Source organism: Cyphomyrmex costatus, unplaced genomic scaffold (genome assembly GCF_001594065.2).
Source record: "Cyphomyrmex costatus isolate MS0001 unplaced genomic scaffold, Ccosl1.0 scaffold36, whole genome shotgun sequence".
NCBI lineage: Eukaryota > Metazoa > Arthropoda > Insecta > Hymenoptera > Formicidae > Cyphomyrmex > Cyphomyrmex costatus.
The window spans coordinates 3,291,349-3,318,114 of NW_017277774.1; positions in this window are offsets into that span (position 1 = coordinate 3,291,349).

Below are 26,766 nucleotides of genomic sequence, written 5' to 3' on the forward strand. Positions count from 1 at the left end.
TGAACTCATTTATCTGTTCGTGAACACAATTATCATGCCTTTAATGCGAGAGATATGAAATATTAATAATTATATATGCTAAGGACGACACCACAAATGATTATAATGATACCAGGATATTGTCTCTCTCACGCAAGATATAATACGCTATAATATTTACTATAAAATTAAACATATAGCGAGCTTGTGCCTCGAATATCAAGCTTGTGGCTTTCATATCTGTAGCTTACATGCTGTGGTTACCTTAACGAGCTCTTTAAATTATGTAATTAAATTGTGTCAAATAAAATATATATATATATATTACATATATATATTTTTTTTTATATTTATACCTCATGATGTACAAAATATAAATAACTTTTACGTATAATTTATTTATACGTTATTTTACATATGTACATGTATACATATAAATAAATGTTATTGTATATTTATATAAGTAAACTTTTTTACAGATGAGTGCGGTGAAAATATAACAATAATGAAGAATAACTTAATATGCCGACTGCTTTTTACAGAACTTCGTCAAAAGCATTCCTTCGTCAACATTTTTCAGCAATTATAATTCATTGTGCAGCGCGTAACACAAGTAGTATTTAATGTGAACAAAGTACCCAGCATTTTCATTACAGTTCACAAAGCTAATGCCCTATTGTTTGAGATGCCTTTTCGTTTACACTGCAATGGTGCCTTTTTCTTCGCGACTTATTCTTATTGGCTACGCTTTCCTACTGACTCGAATGCCAAACAAATATATGCTCGGAAAAATTTCTTCATACAAAGCTTATTTATACCCTAACTTCGTGAACATACCAACCAGAAAACGGATAAAAATGTAACCTTTTATTCTAATGAGAGTTTATGCACCAACTTTGCATGACAGTTACAGTAAATTTGTGAGAAGTTTATGCTGGTGCATATTCGTTGAGAATATGTTAAATCTGCGTAATTGTTTTAATGCTTATTTGACAAACAGAATTTATACTAACACAAAATCAGTTCACGACAAAGCAAAGACAAATATCGCCGTTTCAATATAGAAATTTTGCATTAGAATTTGATGTATTTAAGTAATATATTATTATAATCATTCAAGTATTTATACAGATTTGTTACATATCAATTGAAGAAACAGGAGAGGCTCATGCGCAATCGATTCTCGAGTTGGAAACTTTATCAAATTCCTCTTTGAGACGCTGTTCTTACTTCACGCGGGTTTCATTCCCTAATTAGTACTTCGTGAAAGCCATTACCTACATAATATTGTCGCTATACTCATTTTAGCTGACGCCAGCTGAACCGGAATTGCGAGTAAAGACTGAATAAGATCGTTCTAACTTGTACCCGATGAGTATTCATTTTTATACTTCTCCGCGTAATTTTACTAATTAATTAACTAATTGCTTCTTCTGGGTGGGAGGATTCTTCAGACCATCTGAAGTGTGGCAGTGCGTAAAGTACGCCAGAGAGAGATAGAAATTCATTTAATTTTTTTCGTGGTTTGCTAATGAGGTCAATGAGTTAAACAATTCAACCTATTGTATAGCATTCCGGATTCTCTTTTGTATAGGTAAGAATATTTCTATGAGTAATTTTAATTTCATAATACATATCGTTTCTTTCACGCGTTAATGTAAAATCTGCTAGTACCAATATTACGTAAATGAATAGCATAGCATTGATTGCATAACTGATATTAAATTATTTTAACTTTGGATGCATTATACATACATATATACCAAATTAAAAATTCTTTATTTTATTAACAACTTGACCTGGCGAAACATCGCAAATGGAAATATCGCAGACAATACGTAAAACTGATAAAAATATTTTAAAAATACATATGTGTATTATCATATTTTTAATGGCATATTTCTAGTATCTCAAGGTTTTGTTCAATCGCTCTCTCTATTCGTTAATATCGATAATATACTTTCAAATTAATATTGTGAAACTATCGCGTCACTTAAAGTAACTTGTTAGCGCCATTTAGATATTTCTTATCATAGGGAGGGGGAAGGGCATTCGCGGTGTTGTAAAATGGCCGCGTAGAATTTCGTAGTCAGTTCGGACTAATTATTCATGAATTATTCTTATAAGTATGCTATAAAAACACATTTTATGATCCCACAAAGCGCAGCTTGAGGTATAAGAATATATCGGCTGATAAACGGATTATATTTGATTAACAGTGTTTAAGATATTAAACAGTAATACTATAATAAAAAAAGTATTAGAATTATTTAATTTTCAGTTATTTATAGTATACGATTGATTTTTTTTTGTTTATAACCACATGAGAGTAAGAGTATAAATTTACTATTAAAAAACTTTAAATATATATATCTGTATTACTTAATATTAATTAAATGGTATGGAAAAGAGAATTTTTGAAATTTATTGAATATGAAGACAGATTTAATTGACACAATAACGATGTGTTATACTTCATTGAAAAGATCGGTAAAACACTTATACACATCTATAAAAATTCGAATTACCTTATATCCGGCGAGATCTTGAACTACGCAGGAGAGAATAGCTTCCCTTCCCACCGGCGCGGTTACATTGGCTATTGGCTCCTTGAATTTAGGATCTGAAAAGGAAAATAAAATGTATTGTGGTTTAGAAAAAGTCTATATATAACGTGTTTATTGGCGTGTCGTAATGAATGAATTCTAAATATTGTGTGGGTACCACCTATACATTTTTAATCTATATGTAAAACTTGGCGAAGGCAATTCTGTTTTAATTTATTCAATTTCAATTTAAAATAAATGTAAGATATATAAGTGAAAAAAAAATAAATTAAATTTATTCTATCAATTTATGATAATTTATTCTTTCAATTTTTATTTAGATTTACCTAGATTTTTTTTTATAATAATTAAAATTGATTTTTTTAAGTTTATTTACTGTCCAAGCGAAAAAAGAATCTAAATTAAATTAATTACTTGATTGATCAAGAACATCATTAAGAATGAATCAAAATGAAAATTTGTATCTATTATCAATGCTTTATTACATAAATTATATTAAAAAAGATAATTTTATTATCGTTACCTTTCGCGAGTAAGAGAAAAATACAACATATTTTTTAAATACCTATTATTTATATTTAAGAAATATTTAATTAAATTGATTTTTAATTAAGTAACACTATGTATAGTTTTATAGTTTTATTTCATTTTAACGTTTTTCAACATTTACTATTATTGATACGTCTTTTATAGATATATTCTACTGGATAGTCTAAATTATTTTTTATAAAAATACGTGATAGCAATTTTCTTGTTATAACAGAATCTTTTAAATATGTTGCAAAAAAATTCTTTTAAAAGGTGGCAAGTGGCAATTTTGAATTTTAAAATGATACCCTATATAAGAAAGCAACACAATCGAAATTTACATTAAAAATCGGATAGTTTTTACTTGAAACATTTTAATCACAGAGTCAAAAATTGTGGGTCATGGAATATATGTAAAAGGATCTGCTGTACGGTACAGTATATGTATACATATATATTGGTCATAATAATTTATAAAATTAAATTTCCTTTTCCATAATTAAATGTTCAAAAAGAGATATTATACATAATTTGTGCAAAATGTTGTATCTTCAAATATCAAGCGTGAAGACGCAAATATTGCATGGGAGACACACGGAGAAAATTACATCCAGTAATATAAAATATGATATAGGGCAGCAAAGGGCACCGGAGAGAAAAATGGCATACCAGCACAGCGTGAAAGATAAATGCACGTTTGAATTGCCCGTTGCAGATTTATCCCAGCAATTTAACGCAATATTATTGGATGCACTCAATGTGGCGCGCAATGCGATTGGTTTGTGTCGTATCTACGGTACCAATAAGAAGCGGATATTGTCGAGTTGCGACTCATAATATGAGTGTTGCATGTAGAACGTGGAATAAGAAAAACGGATATTATGTTTGCAGAAGCGGGACGAAGAACTAAAGCCGGATGTAGCCGAGATTCAATTTAGTCACAGGCAATTTAGTAATTTCGAACGTTAGTTACCGGCCTTCTATCAAATGTACGCATGGACATTGACCAAGTGTTATTGACCATTCGTAATGTCGAACGTAAGCATATAGAACGCGCTTATCAAGAATACACAATCTGCGTATACAATTTATAACAATGACCTACACAAATTTCAATTACGTCTCTTGTAATCCGGACCACGTTATATCAATAAGAATTTTTGCAGCGCGATAACGCACGAAATTGAATTTGATGGTAAATTGTATAAAGTATAAATTGATTTTTATTCGGATCGATAAGTTTTATTATATCATCGTTATTGAAGCGAAATAAATTGGTTAACTTGAATGTACACGTGTGTAATCGCGGGAAAAAAATTAAATTAAATTTCTCCGCGCCAGTGTATCTTTACAAAACGTGAAATGTACGCGTTAACGGAAAAGGTATACTGTGCAAAAAGAGCGATCAGTGCAAATGTATGTATTCGATTAAAATGAATTCGGCAAAGTGTACGTATCCCTATATGTGTACACACTGATATAATCGCTCTTCCGGTAACAGAATTGTAAATAAAATACAAGCTCCTATATGCCGTCACAAAAGCGTCATCTGTTCCTCCATTGGCGATAACGCGCAAACGTCAGCATCGATCACCGGCCAAGGATATCCCCGGTCGCTAGTATCGCCGATACGAAATTATTCCGGTGACTGCATTACGATATTGTCCATCAAATCTCACCCGAGTCAGCGCACACAGCACGTTCCAGCGAGCGGCGAACGTGGCCTCTTCGTGCTACGAGAGAGCCATTAAAAGGTCAACATCCATCAAGAGCCAAAAATGCTCCATGGAGATTGTTTGCGAGAGCAGCGAAGCGATGAGGGAAGCGCGGCCGGGGCTGAAACCGGCGCGAACATAATCGTAGATGGCTCCGTAATGGGAGCATAAGGGAACCATAATTCCGGCGGAGAGAGCTTCCCATCCGTCGACGCGGCGGCCGTGGTGTGGCCCTCGCGGGAAATTTGGCCGATACCAGGGCCTTCGCTTTAGCGGGCATTGATGGATCGGGCTTACCCGCAGAATGGCCGTCCCGGGTCCGAATGTTCCGACGAGAACTGCGAGGAGAGAGCGAACGGATTCTTTTTTTCTAGCAAACAAGAAGCATGGCATAGTAGAACGACTTCTGAATGACATACGGCTCTCACCGTCATACCCTTTATTCGTGAGAATGTGCGAATGAAGAGCGCGCGTATCCTCGACTTTCATTCGTATCGAGCCTCTCGATCTCTATGTGAATTGTAGGAGAAAAGACTCAAAAGACCATGACGCGGAACGAATATGCATATGACGGACGAATCAGCTTCCGAGTATGGACGGAATATTATCGTCTTCTTATACATCCTTAAACATATCTGGTCTCATTACAAGAATTACACAGTATGATATACCCAATTAAATTTGACTGCTCATAAATTTAATAAAAATAAACATATTGTAAAAAGAAATGTTTTTTTCAACACCAGAGACATTAACTCGGAAATAACAACTTGAGTTTTTGTTCGTATTTAATTCGTTACGATCTGTTTTTTGGATTTGCATTATAAAAGTCGCGCACTATATTTACTACCTTCATCGTATTTGCATCGCAAATCTCCAACGATAACGTTCAACGACTCGGAGTTAAATGCTACCGCCCTGCTGTAAATTTTACCAGAAACATTATCTACGGTACTGTCCGATTAACTTCGGAGCTGTAGACAAAAATGCATCACCGACATCGACGATTCTGAAATAACGGTGGGCCTGCACTTTTCGCGACCCTTATATACCCTCTGCTTCCCGCATATTGTCGGCCGGCATGGCATTTTAAGTTATAGCCGACGAAGCGTATGTAAGTAATCCAATAGTCGACCATTTCGAAAAAAGCGAGCAAGGAACGGTGAACACGCGAGAGTTCGGGCACGAGGGCGAAGGGCGATAAAAAATATCACGAGCGTTCGCCGATGCACATCATCACTAATGCACTTTATGGGACGAACGTCAAAACATCAACGTCCGGATTTCAAACACGAGAACCAGCTGCGATTAAAAAAAATTCCAGTCACCCTGCGACATTTACGATTCGAAATAAGTTTTCATTTATGATCTCATTTATCTGGACAACCGCTCTGGCACAATTCGGGAAAATAGTATAACCGTGATATATCATTGCGAGAGAAATATGTTTTCGATACGCGGGTAATATAGAAATGATATATGATGGACATAAAAACTACGTATAATTAAAAAGCAGAGACAAAGATATCGATGATAAAGAGTAAAGGTTCGTTACGAGCAAAATGATATTGATGTCCTTGTAATTAATCTCTTAATAATGTGTGTGATATCAGCACATTATATTAATAACACTCTATCCATAAGTAAACCGCAACCTTGTCTATCGCTATTGCTCGTGAAAAGCCCGCATAGCTGAGAGCCAGTGAACCGCGTTAAAACACCTCCGCAACGTGGTATTTCTCACCTCGGCGACCGTACTCCTTCGATTTTCGTCGCTTCCGAGTGGATCGCTCGGAGCGAGGTCAAACGGAAGAATACACGAGAGACGAGGGATCGTGTGGATGGTTCTCCTCCGGCGAAAAGAATTCGAGACAACCGAAAATGCTGGACTCCTCTCGCATGACACCGAAGGATTATTGTCCTGGACGCAGCTGGGAAGTCGACGCGTAGTTTTCGACCATCGTGCAGTTATAACACCGCGAAATAACGAGAATTCCGACAACTCGCTCACGCCCCTATTTATGGTTCTTTTCTGGCATTTATGGCAGCCGCTGGCAAATACGCGTCGAGAAATCTCCGAAGCGCGAGATGCTTTATGTACGCGCGTGTTTCCCACCCTCTTTTTCCACTTGTTTGTCGTGCTTCGGATTCTCGAAAGCTCGCCTCTTTTGCGACCCGCTCGTATACCCCCCCTGCTCGATCTCCTCACCCTGCGTCGACCTCCGTTCTCATTATCCGACCCGTCGCGACTTATTCGAGTTGATTCGTGCTATCCTGCCACTTCCTGTATTCCGTGTGCATACCCTTTGATTCTAGTTCGCTGTCCGTTATTCGGAAATACCGTTGGCGTTGAGAATTGCTCGCTTTCATCTTTCTGCTCCCATTTCTATCATTTACAAGGCAATATTTGTGTAGCGTATCTCAATTCCTACTGCAAAATAACTAATCATTTACAATCTAACAATTTGAACTAAATAAAAGAAAGGAGAAATTATGGAATACTATATTTTGTTTTATTGAAATAACTCATTGTCATATATTCATGTGATATAATGAGTTCTTCCAGTAAACTTTATACTACACAGTAGATTTTTTACAAAATCACAAAAATTGCTTGTAAAGAAAATGTGTAGCTTAGATTTCGATTGTCGAGTTGCAAATTAGAATAAAAATTGGCTTTCTCATGCATGTTCCGTACGTTGTTATGTATCGTTTTTCACATAGTTGAAAAGAAACAAAAAGGAAAACTTTAAATCTATATCGCAATATAAAAATAATTGGAGAAAAATAAAGTTGATATGTTTCTATTATATTAAAAATAACGTTCTAATAAATATTTCAATAATGAGAAGTTGTACGTGCTACGAAGTTTTTATTAATATTTTTATAGTCAGTGAGAAAAAACGATTAAAGCCGCTAAAATAAAATTTATTTGACGTTATAAAAAAATGTTTTTATTTGCTGAGTGCGATTTTTTAGAGCTTATTTACGATGCCTTGGTTGAATAATATCGACGCCCAGAGCCTAATAGGAAATTTATTCGCTCCCTTTCTCATCGCAAGCTCCCATTTCTTCAGCCTCTGTCTTTATTCTCAGATAGAACATTCCCTTCCTTTTATGCATCGTCTAATTCAGCACTTGGACTTCGTTTTTACCCGTCGTTCTTCCTTTTCGCACCCGGTACGTCTCTCATCGTCTTTCCCGTTTCCTTCTCATTTTCTCAAGACTCAGCGCCTCCGCCGATCTCGTTCTTCTCTCGTTCATTTTCATCCCTCTCGCTCCAGTATTTCGCAGCTCCTCGTGAACCCACGTGGTACAAGGCGTATAGCATAATAACGAGCCATGAACAGCGCAACGCGTCGACCGCTTTATTTCACCATTTCTGGAGTCTGAAATATCTCGCTCCTCTGAAATCACTTCGCGCGGACTAGCGGTAACTTCCCTTGCGCGCGCGGCTCTCACGCTGCAAACGGCTTAATGCCTGCAACGGTAACTCATTCGAAACTCATTCCTTGCGAGAAATAGTTCGTGGGAATCTACACGAGAATAGGATCCGTGTCCAATTTGTTATAATAATAGACCACAATGTCGACCACGAATTGATATACCATAGTCAGTCAGAGATAAACGATGTCTCGCGACAGTCGCGACGAAAGAGCTTTCGAATTTTTAGTCTCCATTAACTTGAATTGTGAAGCAACGAAGATCGTATTGTATATCCCAACTTATTCTACTCCTACAACGTAACAGTTGCATGAGCCTTAGTGTCGATTTATAACTATTTTGATATGAAAATAAGGTTTGATACGAAAATAAGTAGAAAAGCATTTAATTCTTGATTGTAGAGCGCGGAACAGCAAATGACGACCTGAGGAAATCGTTTCATTTGAAGAAAGAGGTCACCGGTGGAACAATTAATTATTCCAGTGTCGTGTTGTACAACGGGGCAGTATGTTTGTGCGCGATATCACTTGTGTCGGCGCGTTTCAGGTTTATTGCCACCAGGATGTGTTGGCAAAGAAGCAGCATGTGATACTTGTAACAGATTGCATTTCGTGTCGGGACACACTTTGTTATCTGGGTTTACACTTTCATGCACCAGGAACGACCTCACGTTTCCTACGTCGTGTCGGTCTATTTATTTTGGCCACTTGGGTTTTCAAGGTGCTGTCGACGTGTTCGTGACAGCGGGCTCTTTTCAAGTTCAGCAATCCGGCCTGTAAACTATTGTTGAGTAATGTCAGTTGATATATGTAAGGTTGTCCGTAACAGCAGCGCACATGGAAAATATTCCAAAACTATGCACATAATGCTAGAAATATTTTTATATTATTTAAAACACGCTATTCACAACCCTTTCTCGACATCGCGTCGTTTTATAAAATTTACACACCACAACCATTCCGGAAGAGTTAACTGAATTTAAGAATATATCACCCGTATAGTCACTGAAAAGTAAATTGAAAATGTGTTAATCTTTATACCTTAAATATTAACCATATATATGTGAACATTGTGTGAATATGTTTATTTAATAACACATTTTGATTATTTGCTTTATTTTGTTATTAAAAATTAATTTATTTAAAACAGCAATGACAAAAATCTCTCTTATTGTATTTTGAGTATTCATTCTTGCAAAATCTCATTATGATATAGTGATTAAATGGTGTGTAAATAAACAAATAAATAAATTTTGTTTATTTGCAGAACTAATCTTTGCATCACAATAAAACTTTACATAAATTAACTTAAATACTTATTGTTAGTGATACTTATTTTTAAAAAATGAGATTTTTGTTATTATTTCTTAATTATATTTCCATTAGAGCATATTTCCGTTTTTTATTAAAATAATTTTTCTTCAAGTTCTACCGCCCTTAAATTTTTCATATACCTTTTAAATATGATGTAGAATATTAATAAATAAATATACTAGTTATAGACTCTTTTTGTTCAAAACAAATAAATAATCATAAAATTGAAAGGCTATAAAGAGTCAACGCAGTTAACTATGCGAAAAATATTTTAATCTTACAATAAACATGTAGACAAATCAATCAAACGTTTCGGTCTGTGATTTAGACCATCTTCAGTGATTACATAATCAATACTTCAAATGCTCCAGGTATAATGCTAATTGTAGGAACAATTATTGTTAAATGACAGTGTGCACGGGAACATACGGGAAGATGGTCTAAATCACAGACCGAAACGTTCGATTGATTTGTCTACATGTTTATTGTAAGATTAAAATATTTTTCGCATAATTAACTGCGTTGACTCTTTATAGCCTTTCAATTTTATGATGATATAGAATAGTTTGTGACTTTTTCATAAATTTTTCGTAGTTTTGTTGGATATATGCATATAATGCAGACTTGATAGTAAACAATATCTTCACTATTCACAATTTTTACTGTGTACTTAGAGTGAAAATCTGAATAGTAATTGTATTAGAAAAATTAACGAAAAAAACGTATTGACTGGTTTATTCTCTGCTAAGTAAGCTTAAATAATTAATTTGTTAGTGTATTCTCGAATAATTTTATCACATAACATTTTATTTCGTTATCTTTTTCTGGTGGAAGCTAAATGTCAGATGTGTGTGTGTCGTGATACATTTTTATACCTAACACAAGCTATTTAAAATATCGTCAGGATGACTCAAAGTATCCAGCATGCCCTATCTTGCGTATTTACGCTTGCGGTAAATCTATATAAACGATGCAGTTTATAAATAAATTATCCGAGGCACAAAAATATCGCACTTTATACATTTCGCATTTAATAAGTAATGATAGCATCGTAAAAATTCAGGTCACCGATTCGCGTGAGTTTACAGAATAAATCGATCCTCAATACTTTCTATTTCAAAGACAGAACACCGCGAAAATGTATTAAAAGTCCTTCGTTGAAGAGTTGAATAAACGAGCAGATTCAAATTAAAAGCCCGTTCGTTCAATTTAAAATAGCAAGTAAGCTATAAATATAACAGTTCTGCAATCACTTCAATATTTAACTGATTTGTCTTTACGATAGAATCAACTGTGAAGTATAGACACTACTAGTTACATTTGCTTGTCTTGAAAATAGATCATTATTTCAGGTTATTTAATCATTTAATCTAAGTTTAGGGCATTCAAGAAATACTAAAAATCCCCAAATTTATTTAAAATAAATATTAACTTCTAGTTCAAGATTGCTGAGCAAAATCAGAAAGGCCAATAAATATAAGCAAATTTAACTCAGATCTTTAAAAAACATAACTGAAATTAAGTTTCTTCCCTTTTTGAATTAACAAAACATTTCCACTATTCTAAGTCTTCATCAATTCAAATCAAATTACGCGATAATTAAAGTATACAATAAATTAAATATGGGTTCATATCATAGGTTAAACATATTAAAATTAACATCAGTAATACAAAGTTCAAAAAGTCATTATTCCTGTCGAATTAATTGAAACTATTTTCATCGTTGGATGGCGAGAAAAAACGAAGTCCAGAGTAAAAATTGTATCCTTGATGTCGTTAATTATTACACCCATCTCCAAATGATAAAAAATATGAAGAGTATATTACGAAGAATTGCAGTCCTCCAAATTTAATTAAATCGTTGATTTGATGTTACTAGCATTTTAAAACCTGTAAAAAACGTAAAAACAAAAAATATGATCTTGACCTGGATTAAAATTTTTTAAAGTTTAAAAATCCTTCTGTTCTGTTCTAATCATAGGTTTTTAATTTCAATTCAACAATAACTTAGAAAAAATCTCAAAGTTAAGATTATATAAGATCTAGTTACACTTTATATATACATAGTATAAAAATTAGAAGGTGTGTGTATATATATTAAACCTTCAATTCATTTGTATATATATATATACATATGTGGACTATTGTAAAAAGACTATACATGTGTGGAGAACTATTAGATAAATACATTAAAGGAAATTAGATTATGTTATTCTGGAAGAGAGATAATTTATTTTTTTTTTGCCGTTTTCTCCACAGTTCTGAAAGAATGGGGAATCTTATTGTTAGTTCTGTTGCACGATTCAATTATTCTCGGGTTCAAAAGCCGGCGAAGGAGCACGCCACCGAAAAAAAGATTATACCCACAACAATAAAAATACCGCATCGAGATCCCTAGCCTGGCTTCGGTGAGATGATGGTATTCCACTGTCGACAATTCACATTTCTGAGAGACCCCTCTTGCAGTTTTCAGCCTAAGATGATTTACATTCCGTCTACCCGATTGTAGTCGTCAGAGAATATCGTAACTAAAGAAGGGGAAGCGCGCGATTTCTGACGCACCTTCTCTTTCCTCCCTTCCTCAATCCTCGCTCTTTCTTTCATCTCTCTTTCCTCGTAAGGTTGCCGGTGAAATCTCGCAGAAATGTGCATCGCACGCGTTCACGACGTGTACACAGACGCGCTTACGCGGAGCATTCAAGATACTACATGCTATAAGTTATCCACCCAGCGAACATTTGTACAATACGTTATATTTTCTATTCCCGGGCGTCTTTCCCGTTGCCTGTCCCCTCTGCCCACCGGTTCATTCAACGCGCACGTATTCCGCTCGAGCGATTTTCATATCGAGGGAAATCGAGCTTCCTCGTGAATTCTTTTCCGTCTGCCGTAGTCGCTTTCCCGGGAAATTATAAGTTCGTAATGACCCTTGCCCACTTAGTTTACACGGTACAATAAATGTATAATGCGAGAAATAAAAGAGAGAATGTTGCCGCTCTGCGGTTTCGCGGCCCGCAGATATTGTCTTACAGTAATTCTCAACAAGCGAAACGTTCGCGTTCGCCTTTTCCCCTTATTATACGGTAATCCCTCCTGAGACAAAATGGAATGGAGCACTTTATGACGTGACAATATTTGAGTCGGCATAGAAAAAAGGATATAAATTATATGTATCGTTTATTTGTTCGGAAGGGGTGTGCTACCTTTTTGAGATTATTGAATGTATCTCTTGTATTATTGTTACGTGTGTAATAAAATTTTCCCTGAGAAATTATTTTGCATAGAGATTACTTTTTGAATTAAAAGTAGATCGATATATCGATTTGCATCAAATTTGGGATGTCAATCAACATTACGTCTTTCACATAAATAACGGAAACAGACATTGAGAGAAGCAGATATTAATTAAAACTCGAAATATCTTGGAACTTTCAATGAACCTCGGGATACCTATGACTCATGATTAATCCGTTATATTTCTACGGCATGCTTCTCCGATCACATCTCGAATAAATATTTTGGATTTCATTACAGAATTTTGTTATTTAATAACGTGTAATTTAAATATTAATTAAAATAATGCATATCATATCACTCGAAAACCAGTACGCAGATTGCAAATTACGATACGTCCCGTATCGTATTGTATCAATTCGCGATAATATCGAAGCATGGCCGATTGGATACCGAATACCTACAGAAAATTCGCATGTTATTTTAATTTTCACATTAATTCCATAAACTCTAAATCAAAGCCACATTAAAGAGCTTTTCGGTGCACAGTCAAAAATATTTCGTAATGAAACCCGATCTCTGTTGCATACTGATGGCAGAATTACATTATCGACAAAAATCGTCGGAATTCGGAAATTCCATTCCGACGCCTCTCACACACACAGTGTTTTGCAACAAGATCAATTGAAATTTCTCAACAGATAGACGTCGCTCTTTGACTCGAGTTGATTAGATTGAATTAGCAGGCCTCTTCATTCGTCGTGTCGACACGCGTTGGCAAACGTTCCGTTTCGATGCCTCATCGCGGAACCAGAAGTTCGGCCCTCTGACATCCACCTTTCGCCTCCCACCCTCCCCTTAGTCCGCCATACAGCCCGTTTTCAACGAGATTCACGGGATTCCTCTTAATTGCATACGGTAATTATTGTTTGCGCACTAAATACGTTGACACGCACAGTTCGTCGTCTCTAAAATTACGCTACGAAGTTTGTCATAACGTGCTGTAAACGCCTGATTCTAAAATAAATATAACTACGTGACGTAGTGAAGATGTAGAAATGATAAAAGAGTGAAAAATAAATAGAAATATTTGAATCGGTAGAAAGAGCATTAGTCACATTTATCAAATGTTCCAGTATTATAACAAAAAAATATTTAATTTTAGTTTTTTAATAAAAAAAGAGCATTTGCATTATTCTTTTGGGGGGGGGGGGGGGGGATTTAAATAGGATAGTAATATATTTTTAACATATTCTTGATTTCTGAAATATCAGTCAATATATTAAATAAAAATTTTTTATTTCAAATTTAGATTTATTCTGCATACAACGTTGACAAAATTTTATAATGTCAACATAAATTTTATAATGTATTTTTATTTTGAAACATTTCAAATCTGTGATAGACAACATTTCTAACATAAGAGATTTCCAGATATAAAATATTTTTCAGCATATTAACAAAAAAACTGTTTAATTTTATAATTCCAATAAAAAAACTAATAAAATTGCTTTTGAAAAGTTAAATATAGCATTCAATATCATTTTTTAACACATCCCTGGTTTTTGAAATGTTTATATCTATATTAAATAAAAACTTCAATTTTTCAAATTTGGACTTGTACCATCTGCATTCAATATATTGATAAAAAATAAATATAAATTTTACAATACATTATTACAGATATTATATTTTATTTTAAAAAATATCAAAAATTTAAAAACATCTGCAGTGATACAGATGATACTACAACATTTTTAATATAAGGAATTACCGGGAGTATAAAAAGATATTTATTCAACACACAGTGAGTAAAATCATAATACATAACATAAAAGAAATTGAAACTTGCATTATCACTTTGTTTGACAACTGTGAAGACTTCGATATGAAAATAAAAGGGCAATGCACTCTTTCTGCATATTATACATTGCTCATTTTCAACGTTTACTTTAGGTCCTTAGAAGCCTGAGAAAAGTGCCCTATTTGCACTCAAAGTGATACCTATCCATTTCAAGATCAATAAGAAGAAAAATTTACTTTCGAACAAAAGTGCCCTTTCTGCCGATTCATTTATATATGTTTAAGAGAATTTATATATCTATATTGGACATCTCTCTCTTTGACAATGAAAAAAAAGTCAACTGTTTGAAGTGACATTAATTTTAAACGAAAATAATTAATTTGCACATTCTTGATGAATTAAATCGAAGAACGTACAACTACGCTCAGAAGATAATATTCTGAGGAGGAAGCGTAATTATCTCGTGATATACATACATATGTATATGTCGTATGCTTAGTATCTCCTGCCAACTTCGAGTTTCATCCCTCCATGAATAAAGCTGCAATTAATTGCATACGATAATTATTGTTTACGCAGCAAATACATCTGCGCGAGCACAGTGTAATCCTAAAGTCCGTGTGATAATCTTTGCTTTGTGGAGCCTAGAGAACATTGACCTCTATATTTGGAGGAAGAGAAAACAACAGACAAAACGCGATAACATAGAGTCCCAATTATAGCTATAATACTCAGAGAAGTAATAAATTTTCTTAAAATAATTTTTAAAAAACATACAATCTGTTGTAATAATTATAACATATTAATAAATTACTATAATTAATGCTTATTTTCTACAATTAAAGGTCTTTTACAAAAATCTCCCCTGTACAAATACTTTTCACATTAATTGTGTAACGAACACCTATACACATGCAACGAACGACACAGTCAATAGTTTAATGAACGGCGCGACTAATTGTTCGTAATTAACGCTCGTGGATATGCCGCTTACTTTAAAGTCCACGTAACGGAGAACCGCGAGAAATAGGACCCATAAAACGGTGACGCGTGAGGAAAGCCAAGGAAAAAAATATATAAATCGCAATCGCAATGGCCATGCATGTCGCGATATATACTCGCGGCACGTGAAGTAATAAAACGCGCGCACCCTCGCCGAGCCCTCGCAAGGCTTCACTTCCCACCGTCTTATTCTTCATTCGAGTGTGGTCAGTCTATCGATGGCATGGAGTCGACGGTGTCCGTTCCGCCACGCCGACGTCATTAAGCCCCGAAGTACAATGGCCGGTTGTAAGATTTAACCGCAGCAAGGAAAGATTACGGGCGTCGCGCCCGAGGGGGAGGCGACATGCCCGCGACTTTGTTAACGTTCATTCTCACTACGAGCGGCGCATTTGTTCTTCCTTTGTTCCGATCTCGTAACTCGCTCGAGTATGTAGAAGTAAAAGGGGAGCGACCCCGTCGTACGCCCGTTCAATGGATAATAGATCCAGATACCTTATGAGATAATGAATGTAAGTAAAAAAAACCGCGCTCCTAAGTTTTGCTTTAAACACTCATCGGCTTCGTGACTTCGAGAAGAATGTAAGGTATCAAGAGAGATCTCTCGATATTGATTTTTCATAATTGGAAAATCAATCAATTGTCGGTCCAGAAGACAAAAATCTTAGCGTACGCCTTTCTACTCTCCGCGACTTATTTCTATAAGAAGCACAAGCAATGTTCTGGAACAATACACAATTTCTATAAACAAATAATACTGTCTAAACATTATTGTGACTGTCGTCGTACATCACGATCTTTATACGGATGTTGCTGTTTGTACCGTGAACATTTGATGACATTCGTGTTGGTAACTATTGACGGTACGCCGCTGCGTTGGTCTTCGTGATAAGTTGGTCTTGGCCACTTCGCGGAACCGTAACGGAGAGTTGATGGAAGAAGAGTCGACTGCAGGCAGAACGAAAGAGGGGAGAAGAGCAGGCGAAGAGACTGGCGAACGGAGGAATTGGAGCAAAGTTGAAGCAACTCCTTTCGAAGAACAGACTAAGTTACTGCCGATGGAAGAGGGTTATTAGAGGGTTATACGAGAGTTTTATCTCGCAGCTATTTTTGTGACTGCACACGCAAGAGTTACGATATCAAGGTACACGTCTTGACGGTGGAGCCGAAATAGGATGTTGAGGCATAATCAAAAGTGTTTTTCGCAAAATGCTAGTTCATAATATCTTCAAGTAGTAAAATTATCATAAGAACAGGATATTTGTGTGATTTTCTGTTTTGGTTGGTTAAGATTAAGGCATGATTCACAATTTAAATTTGTGTTATTTTAAGCGAACAAACATAACAAATGTATTTCTCTTTCGTAAGTTCTCGTTCAATTTGATTTCTCGATCGTTGAATTCAAATAAATAAAATATTTCAATAAAGCTACTATTTTGTACACACAATACTCATATATATACACACAAATAAAAGATAACGATTAAGAAAATCGTTCTTTCCATACATATAAAAATATGTACATTGTAAAGTACTTAAAAACTACTTTAATAGAACAAACACTCTATTTATGACGTGAACACGTCGTTATGAATAACATTACTTCATACTATGGATTTGCTTATTTATCGCGTACGAGAATCAGTAAACAATGTTAGGAGAAACGAGCGTAGTCGTGAAAAATTTACTGTAAGAATCGGATGTTTTTCTACTAACGTCCTACATAGAAAACTATTACAGTGAAATTGTTCAGCTCTCGGTGCTTTTAAAAGGCTGCGGTAAATGGAACCCACAGTGAGCAGTTTAGACAAACGTGCTACGTTTGGACTGAAGGGATGCCTCTTTGAAAAACCTAGGGATTCGTTTCGTTCCCTACATAAAGTACCCCTTTTATACGAAACCACGGCAAACAGCGAAACTACTTTGAATCGGTCGAGTCACACGGTCGAACAATAAACGGTAAACATGAATCCGCAAAACCTTTTTGTATACGTTTCTTCGACTCAACTGGGATTGAGCGAAGAAAGTGCAATGCTTTCAAAACCATGAATTTCCATGAGTAACATTTAATTGTAGCGTACTGGCAATATTGGCAATGAATGGATGTTTTGATATCTAAAAAACCGCACGTAATGAGAATATTAATGTGTACCTTAGTAAAATTTAACAAACATTATTAACACTTTGGGGTAAATAATGACAAATATGTGTAAAAACATTAAATTTTAAGTCATATATCAATTTACATTTAAAAATTATATATTAATTTATTTTATAAGCACAAAACATTAGTGTGAAATCGGGCGACCGATTGCAAAAATCCGCGTGCAGTAATCAAAATTAATAAACAATTAAAGCGCGCGATTCATGTCTAGCGATCATATTTTTTTAATTTAAGCGACGTTGTATTGCGGCAGACACCGCAGTAATAATTGCAGTGAGTCGAGCGTAATGAACCTAGACAGATTAACCGATGCATGATAAAACGCCCGCGCCGGAGCAAAATTTCTTGGTGAACAGCGTTGTTGCATCCGGTGCATTTCACGTATGAATTGCGGGAGCGTTGCGTCTAAAGAGGATTTATTAAAAGTGCGCCTCAAAAACGTACTTGTGTCCGACGGAAAAGCGTAATCAAAGCTCAGGGGGCGGAGTATTTTGCTTTCTCCTCAGTAGAGGCAAAGTGAGTTGACGACGTGCATACCCGCGTACGTAGTATCGGTAAGACATATCCTAAGTCGTATCTTCAAGTTCGCAGTCAACTGTGAAACGCAGCATCGTCAGACGCTGGTTGAAAGCGACTGCATAGAGCATGGGCAACCGTATTGTGCTGCATTTATTGGTCTTCGGTACCGCCGAGCTTATCCATTAAGTCGACGGTGGTGCGTTAGCTTTATTGTTCGTTGGATAATCGTAAAGATGTAATGGCCACAGCACGCGATATGCATGTGCCTCCTGCCCGACATACCCGTTTTACGAACCATGAAGATGCATAACGCAAAAGTCGTACCATCGATTGTGCATGGACGGCCGCATGATTCTAGACGGTGGTAACCAATCATGTGATATCCGGCCGCATTCGTGGCCAACTATTGGTCGTTGTAACTTTGGTCGCAAATGTTTATTGAATTACTGCCTGGAGTTAGCGCTAATTCGGGGAATATTACGAGATAAATCCTATCTACATGTTAATAAATTGACAATATTGCAAATATCATGTATTACTAGGCATTAACGTTTAGATATTGCATTTATGTAAAATACCGATATATCATATTATGCCGCCGCAATATATTTGTATTATATGTATTATACGTTGCCACTGTTATTAATTAATACGTGATAATATTGTTAGGGCATTATTTCGAAATTCCGCAGAATGAATTGGTAAAAAAATTAATAATAAAAACTGTAAAACCGAGGCATAATATGATGCTACAAAGAAAGCGAAATGAATTGTCTCAATCAGTCTGAATGGCTCAAGTGACTTACAAAGATCGATTCTATCCAAACCTTGTTACCTACGTAATGCAATAGCCCTTAAAGGGTAGCACAGACATATACTATAAGTATATAACAAAGATAAGCATATTAGGGGAGGATAACTGAAGAAAGTTGAAACCGTAACGCCAAAAGAAAATAACGTGTGCGAGTGAAACTATATATAAGCTCGAAATAGAGAAGCGACTCACCCCGGAATCCATACGCGAGACGTTACATATATTTTTAAGCGTTATATCAAGAAATATTATTTATATGAGAGAAACAGTGAGAAAACGTAACAGATGTGATAATTACGCTGCCGATCTTAAATTCATTCAAATGTGGCTGACGCATTTTAATTTTACACTCGATATCGATTAAATCGATTGCAAGGAAAATGTATAATAGGTAACACAATATCGCGCGTAGGTTTGCACGAACGTTTCAACGTACGTAAAATTAATGGAACGGAAATACAATACGTCTGCGTTAATATATAGCGCGTTTCCAACTTTTCGTTTCATGATGGGACTTTCGTTTCAGCTACGACAGAAACGTGAGGTGGGATCTTTTAACTTGATGAATATATGAAAAAGAGAGAAGAGAGATTGGCATATTCATTACAAAAAACTACATAAATATTCCATTGTTTCAAAAATAATACAGTTCAAGAGAGAAATTAAGTTTTCCAGGAAAGAGAAAAAAATATCTTATAAAACTAAACAATATATTGCGAAAAATAACTTTTGTTGCGATAAATATCACCACGGTTTCAGTGGTCGAATTGATTAAGTCGTTAACATATCTGTCACAAATAGAGACGTCTAGAATTGAATTTTGCTTGAGGTAATATTTTTCACATTAAATTATTTAAAACTTTTCAAGATATTTTCAGTAGCATCGGTATTATTAAAATGCTGGTAAAAATGACAACATACATCTCTTGTATCGTGGCTGCTGTTGCATTATGCTCTGATGCACAAATCGAAGCTTGTACAAGACTTGTTGGTCAAAAAAATGTTATACAACTTTACTCTGTACTCTTCGGATTTTCCACTCTGTGAATTTCTCCTTCCTTTTTCCCAAACTCAAAATGCGGATGAAAGATCAGCGCTACGACTCAATTCCTGACATCTGAAAGGCTTCGATCAATATTATAAAATCTCTTGTAAAAATCAGTTATGAAAAGTGTTTAAAAATTTTTCAAAACCATTTTCGATGGTGTATTATGTGTGTGACCCAGAAAAAAATGTATTTTAAATAAACAATCATCAAATATAAGTGGGTTTGTTTTTTCAAGACCAGTCATAAAAATACGCTGACTGCACCAAGCGTATGAGAAGTATATTGTGTATTATATAGTAAGTTATATTTGTAATTAATATGTATATATAATATATATATATGTATATAAAACATGTATATAAGATTTTGAAAATCGTGGCATAACCGCGAGAAAAAAGTGATTTTTTTTTTTAAGTTGAAGATATAGAATAAATTTTCTTAAACATTGAACTCTGTTAAAAAGAAGTCGAGTTATTAAACCGCTATATCCATATATAGATATACCGCTATTTTTATGTCAGTCTGAATGTAATGTAGTTTAAAGTAATGCAATAATTTATTTTATTAAAATGAAAAATGTCAGTTCAAATAAAATTTCTTGTTTATATTTTCGATTTACTTGTACACAAAAAATTATCTCCTTTTTGATTATACTACAATTTCCGAAACACCTTATATTTGTATTAAGTATAATTTACTATTATATATACTTAATTTGTTTAATAAAATTACTCCTAAATACATATCCACATGCTATAATTACAGTTAATAAATAATGTTAATTAGATATATCTTAAATTAAGGCTGTTATGACATTAAGCTTGTGGTCAACCACATAAGTTAAGAATAACCCTCGAATAAGGCTCGAAGCAAAGAAGATTATCTTGCGGTTGCGATTACTTTGGCTTCCTTCCGACGTATCGCGTTTTGCGTAATGTTTATCGATCTGGGGTTATATATTATATATACACCCAACTGAACGCTCGTTTGGTTGAGAGGACGAGTTGTTATATTGCATATCGCATCGACCGAATCGTTAAATATTTAATTCCAATTATTATTTGATGTAAAGAAAATAATTAATAAAATATTATCAAATCTAATATCATCCATATATTTTATTCATATTATATTTATATGTATAAATCCGTCACGTAAATTTCATTATCACAATGTTAAATAAATTGCAATTTATGGTTGCATCGGTTACTGCTCTCGAAATATGCGTTTGACGGTTTAAAAATTCACTGCAGAGTGCAAACGTTGCATTGCACGTATCCCGTGTTTTGTTAATAATCAGATGAAAATTCAAATCCCGCCGGAAGCGATTGATTTTCGTATTCCCGCCTGGCGCGGATCGGCAAACACAAAACGGACTACGGGGTGCGGAAGACGCGGAAGAGCGACGAATGGCCGCGCCTGCACTTGTCCGTCGGTTTAATTAAACGCACTTCTTTCACGTTTAACAAGTTTTTTTCTTCATCTCTCGTTTTCCCTTCTTCGTCTTCCCGGCTCCTTCAGTCCGTCTTTTCACTTTCTCGTTATCCTTACACCCTTACCTCGCCCGTTCTTCACCCGTATACCCGACCTTCTTAACTTCTTCACTGGCTGAGAATTTATTCCGCGCCAGACATAACACTCGCATGAAACTTTATCGAGCAAGTATAATAATTTGAATATCATTCTTCGTGTATATGTATACAGTTATTTGTGTGTTATTTTCGCATAACAACGTATGCGCTTTTAATCGCGAGAGTGACAACGTTCTTACTTATTTCAAAATATAAATATATTTTAAAAGTTTTCCGGATTATTTCTACTAGAATTATCGACTCGGCATTATATAGTAAGAAGATTTCTCGAAGAACGCAAATTTCGTGAACGATCATCGAAATGAAGCGATCGGGGCAATTAAAGAACTAGGTCAAGCTCTATGACGAATGTATGTAGTTCTCTCCTAACGAGGTGCCTATCGATAAAGAGAATTATCGAAAAGTGAAGAAGATTAAAGTTCACTGTGAACTTACTCAGCTAACGTTAAATATTACTAAAGTATTCATAAAATGTTCCTGAAGTCCCAAAGTAGCATTCCAAGAATATCTTGGTACGTCTCGAAATATTTACAGAATGTAGAAGCAATATTCATATAATTATATAATATTCACATATCGTTATATAATTAGAGAATATTTCCTACATATTCCGAAAAATGTAATTCTCTCAGAAATACTAAGATCTCTAAATTCATTCTTAAACGAAATTATACTGTCACAAAATATTATTTCATTTATTTATAGCATGGAGCCCAACTTTGGAGGTTTCCACTCACTTCACGCCTTCACAATAGAATGCGTCTTTTAGTCTATTCCATATAGATGTATGCCACAAACGTCTGTCGATGTCGGTAGGAATTGTGAGTACTCGTAATTTTAATAGTATATTCAAGAAATGTTTATATAATGTTCTGAACACACTTCATTATTATTTGAACATTCTTATACTATTCTGAAATATATAGACGGACTCTGTTTGAAATATAAATCAAATAATTTTTTAGTATGTTACACGCTATATAGATATAATTGCAAAATATATATAAAATAATCAAAAACATTAAAAAGGGCGAGTGAGAGTAAATTAATGTCTACGCGGTTGACAATGCGTTAATGTGGAGATGTTTAAATATCCAAAAAATATATATAGATATATTAAAAAATTACAAAATTACAAAATTACAATCTCATACGTTTCGACTGAATTCCAGTCATCTTCAGTGAAATTAAATTACAAAAAATGTACATATTAATCCAAACCCCATGATAATACGCAAGAAAGCGAGTCAAGCTAACGTAAATCCACTCAATTAAAGATACACACACGTCAGATTGATTGACTCCATCACTCCGATCAAACGGCATCCTTCAAACGGCCCTTTTTAATGTTTTTGATTGTTTGTTTATCGAGAGTCCAATATATACGTTAATATTTTTATATATAAAATAAATTTATAATATATTTTATATGTCCCAAACGGCCCAGTCAAATTTTTATGTTAATTTAATTAACATAAGGGAAGCAAATTAAAAAGTAACAAAAATATTGTGTAAAAAATTAACATAAAAATGTAAGACTAAATAAAATTTTTAAATAAACTATATGTGTACGCATGTGTAGAAACATGTCTTCAGTAAAATTAATATTTATAATATATTAAATAAACATGCTTCAGTAAAATTAACATTCATAATACGTTAAATTAATACATTTCATTCATCTGTCTTTTAAAATTTAAAATACATTATTTTTATGTTAATTATTTCACTTACTCATAAATTATGATATTTCAATTATTCACTTACTTATAAATTATGATATTTTAACATTAACAAATATTGAATATAAACTTAACACAAAATATTCAAATACAATAATCACATATTACACTGATACTCACAATCAGATACATTATAAAAATAGAAAAAAAGATTGAATAAGAACTGATTTTAACGTAAAAACAAAAGATTTATTTACTATCACAGATAAAAGTACCCCGTTATTTTAAACAAAAGTTTAATTGCAACAGATAAAAAGAAACGTGATACATAAATAGTATTTAAAAAAAAATGAACAAAATCAATTTATTAGGAAGCAAGTTCCTGTTCCAAAATTTAGTATTAAGTTATCGATTACGAATTTGTTCGTTGGCGATATATTTCACGAGAAAACAGCTGCATATTTGAATAAGCAACAACATAAGTCGTTCGAACATTTTGAGCTAGTCGTTTCTTGCTCCTCAATGTAAATGATAAAAAATTACGAGACACTGCTCGTAAGTCGAGAAATACACTAGAGGCTGAAAAGGTGAGGATTCCAAGGGCTTGATTATTACGAAGTTGTACGCCAGCACTCAGCAGCGGTGTTAGTGGTATACAGACCAGAGGGGGTTCTCACTTACCACAGAGCCGTGATAACAACTCCAGCTCTCTACGTCTATTCCTTCCTCGTTCATTCGTTTCAGCCATCTCACCCCCATACTTCGGCGCACCGGTGACTTTGCCCTACGACCTGACGTTTCCTGCATATCGTTTCCTTCGTGTCGCCACCCTCCACCGTCAATTTCGTCGACAATCAGCTTACAATGTATCATCATGAAATATATCATCGTGAAATTATTCGGTTGGAAGAAAACACACTGAGAGTCTCGCGAGGATGATCCACCTTGTGGCACATAATCGAGGTAAAAATTCGATTTTTTGCATAGAATAAAATGTTATTGATAGGAGACGTGAATGATTCATCGTAATGCATTTAGCGGCACGCGATTCCTCGATTATATCGAAGTACAACATACTAAAAAAGAAAATGTACCAAACCTAAGTCATTCGAATAAGTTTCTACGAACAAAGAATAGATTCTTGTATGTTAGCTACGTATTTCTTTAACATTTATAGGATGAAAGTCACTATACAGTGTAAGATTTTAAAAATAAATCACTCCTTCTAAAGATTAAGTGAAATTCCCCGCGATAATATTATATATGCGTTATTATGTGATACGTATTGCATTTCTAGTTGTGGCAATCTCTTTGATTCCAACCAAAATGTTTTAATTTATAATATAACGGTCTACAGAGACGGAATATTTCCTTTCTTCTGTCCAATCTCCATTCATACCTTGTGCATTATTCTCATTCCAGGTTCGACGAGTCGAGTAGTTTGCGAATTGTTAAGTTACATTTAATTAAAGATTGTTACGTTAAATTTCGTTTAACTCTCAGAACAAAACTGGACGGAGCAAACTTTATATATAATACATATATCTTAATTTATTCTTTATTTATATTACATTAAAAATAATTTAAAAAACGTAGAAATTGTTAACAAAATATATAATAGACAAATATCATTAATGAAATGAAAAAATATCACGTTTAAGAATAGCATGCACTGCATTCTTTGTCCAATCTTGAAAAAAATCTATTTTTTCCCCAGCATTTTCCAGAATTTGTCCGAGAATAAAAGGTCGACAACATTATGATAAAGAAATCTCTCATTTTTCACGCAAATGTGTGTTCGAAAAAATTAAAATTAAAAAATTATTATCACTATTTCAATATGATAATATCTCAACCACTGCAATGTCAATTATCTTGGAAGACGGAAAACGTGTAGAGGGAAGCGATGTGAAAATGAAGCAAACCAATGGCGCAATCGTGAGATCTAGCGTCAATGGGGCGCATTGAAGATGCATCGAGCGTCTGCAAAGTGGCAGATGAAACGTGAATAGAGGATAGATGTAGATAGAACCGATCATGTAATACATTCCAATCATATGGCTTCTGCTGTCCAAAATTATTTCATCTTACTGTATACTGATTAACAAATGCTATTTTCGTAATGTATTAAAAAAATTAAAATAAAATTACGATGCAAAATTGAAAAATGTGTACACTAAATTTAGTACATTTCATGTGTCCCAAACGGTTCAATCACATTTTGTAGATATTAATATAATACAAATATGTTTTACAAGTATTACGTAAAAGATTTAACAAAAACTATGACATTGATATAAATAATTTATAAGCAAATTGAAAGCATTTTTTTTCAGTAAAATTAACATTTACATATTAAATTTACACGTATTTGTATCATTTATCTTAAAATTTATTTTATTTTAATATACATTATTTTTGTTTTTCACACATTCATTTGCTTATAAATTATGTTATTTTAACACGAAAAAATATCGAATGTCAATTTAACATAAAATATTCAAATAACACAATCATTGTGTTATGTTAAATTATAATCATATAACTCAAATATGTTAAAAATTCAACAAAATATTTTAACAAGGACCTATGTATTAACACAAATACAAAATGTTTTTGAATTATATATGTTTTCTGTGTACTGTGTACGAATTTAGATAAATTTGAATAAATTTTACGGTGGAAATTCAATACAAGATATTCATAACAACTGGGAGTATTCTGATATAGACGTCTCTTTCTGAACATTTCTTTTCTGTTTTCATCTGTATAATATAAATACATGTTTCATGTCATATCCCGCTTCTTGCACGCCTACGGAAATTAAGTTCGATTCTACCATGTAGCGTGTGTCAACTATCCGCAGTTTTGTTTATATCGAACTGTCCCAAATATTTACAAACTACGTGCGACATGTATAACCAAAATTTTATTCGCACGCTCGCACTGTTTGCGAGAGAGCGTGGGTTGCAAAAACAATTTATGTGAATAATAACAACGGCCCTGTAACCCCGGCAAACAAATATAACGCCCATACCCCGAGTTACAATTATTCCGAAGGTACGTCGTGGTCTCGTCAACGACAATGACATTAAATGCAAGACGTTTCTAACATGGCCAACGAAGTACAGGATTTAACCGTGGCGTGTTTCATGTTTACAGATAGAGAACATTGTTCGCAATTAAAATGTCTTCAGTCACTAAATTTCGGCTCGCTGGAGCACGCTGTAAATGCGTTCGAAGGAGACAATATCGACGAGCGGCCCGATCAACGAAGCGCGACAAGAAGAGACGTATTGTTAAACTTTAATTAAAACCAATTTCAAGCGCCACTCAAAGGGGAACGATCTTACCGTGAAAA